At 42.0% G+C, this 1,758-nt stretch overlaps 1 long non-coding RNA gene across 1 annotated transcript in view; it reads left to right on the top strand.

Moving 5' to 3' along the window:
• The first annotated feature begins 641 nt into the window (after positions 1-641).
• LOC116536427 overlaps positions 642-1,758 on the top strand; it is a 6,574-nt gene continuing 5,457 nt past the window's right edge. Inside the window, exon 1 of the long non-coding RNA XR_004262624.1 lies at positions 642-1,338. This is a non-coding gene — a long non-coding RNA (uncharacterized LOC116536427). The remainder of the gene's footprint in view (positions 1,339-1,758) is intronic.

Here is a 1,758-nt window from a genome sequence, read left to right as displayed (position 1 = left end):
TTCTTTCTTTCTTTCCCTCTCTCTCTCTCTCTCTTTCTTTCTTTCTTCTTTCTTTTTCTTTCTCTCTCTCTCTTTCTCTCTCCTTCTCTCTCTCTCTCCCTCTTTCGTGGTTTTACCCTGTCACGCAGGCTGGAGTACAGTGGTGCAGTCACAGCTCACTGCAGCCTCTACCTCCCGGGCTCAAGCAATTCTCTCACCTCAGCATCCCAAGTAGCTGGGGCCACAGGTACACACTATCACACCAGACTAATTTTTTTTTTTGGCATTTTTTTGTAAAGACGAGGTTTTGTCATGTTGCCTAGGCTGGTCTTGAACTCCTGGGCTCAAGAGATCCACCACCTTGGACTCTCAAAGTGTTGGGATTATAGGCGTGAGCCACCGCACCTGGCCTTTTTTTCCTTTTTATTTTCTTTTTTGGTTGAGACAAGATGAAATGTCTGTTGTCCAGTCTGGAGAGCAGCCTCAACCTCCTGGACTCAGGTGGTCCTGCCTCGTAAGCCTAGTGAGCAGCCAGGACTACAGATGCACGCTACCATGCCTGGCTAACTTTTTGTAGAGACAAGGTCTCCCTATGTTAGCCAGGCTGATCTCATAGTCCTGGGCTCAAGTGATCCTCTGCCTTGGCCTCCCAAAGTGCTGGGATTACAGTCACGAGCCACCACACCCGGCCTGAAAATATTGCTAATCTTTGAGTTACTGCCTGTTACTCAGAAAATATAGTGTATACATAGAGAAGTCTGTATTTGAATTTTGGAAAATTTTTCAAAATTTTATTATATTTGTATGGTCGTATTTATTAAAAGGGACTCTATTTCATATACCTTAACAAAGAAAGGTGTATGAGTTCTGAGTTCTAAATTCTTAGATCAAATGTCTTTTTGAATTTAAAAAAAAAGTAATTTTCATGGTGTTCTGTTGGGAATAGCACAGTGCTGTGGATTTGTGAGAGACAGAGCAAAAGTGCTCCTGCTGGGTTAGCATCATCTGCTTCTTCCACAGTGAAAGAGAATTCTATGACGGACTCTAGTGAGATGTGACTGACTTTGGCCAACGAAGTCATTTTTTGATGGGTTTTCACCATCGCCTCCTTCCTTTCTACCTCAAGATCAGCAATGCTTCTGACAGAGGTTGCCACTGAGTTCCAGGTGTGGAGAGGAAGCTGAGCTGGCCTGACATGGACACCGACGTGAACCAGAAATCAGCTGTTTATTGTGTGGGTCATTGTGATTTTGAGGTTGTTTCTTACTGTGGTGTGGCCCAGCCTGTCCTGGCTCTTACAACAACGGATGTTTTCCCTACACTGCAGTCAGTCCTCCGGGATGCGTCCCGCCCTGAGAAGTAAGATTCATTCAGAGGATGTGGTTGTTTTCTTTCTCACTGAGGATGCATTCAAGAAGGAAGTGGGCTTTGCAAGAACTTTAGTGAAGATAAAGCCCACTCATTATCCACGAAAAATATGCAGGGCACAGGATGTGAAGTCAGACAGCCCTGAGTTTAAATCAGACCTACTGCTTATTTTCTGTGTAGCTTTAAGGGAATTATTCAATCTTTCTAAAAATCAAGTTTTCTTTCTATAAACCTGGAATAAAAACACTTATATTACAGTGTTTAATTGCACAATGATTAAATTATATACATATATGTATGAAGATATATACATATATGTATGAAGATATATACATATATGTATAGCCCTTAGCAGAGTATAACAGACCAACACTATGGGTTTATATATGGCATATATAAACCCATAGTGTT

Source organism: Sapajus apella, unplaced genomic scaffold, assembly GCF_009761245.1.
Source record: "Sapajus apella isolate SASKATOON/1434 unplaced genomic scaffold, GSC_monkey_1.0 scaffold100, whole genome shotgun sequence".
NCBI classification, from domain to species: Eukaryota; Metazoa; Chordata; class Mammalia; order Primates; family Cebidae; genus Sapajus; species Sapajus apella.
This window is presented reverse-complemented; position numbering and strand designations above follow the sequence as displayed.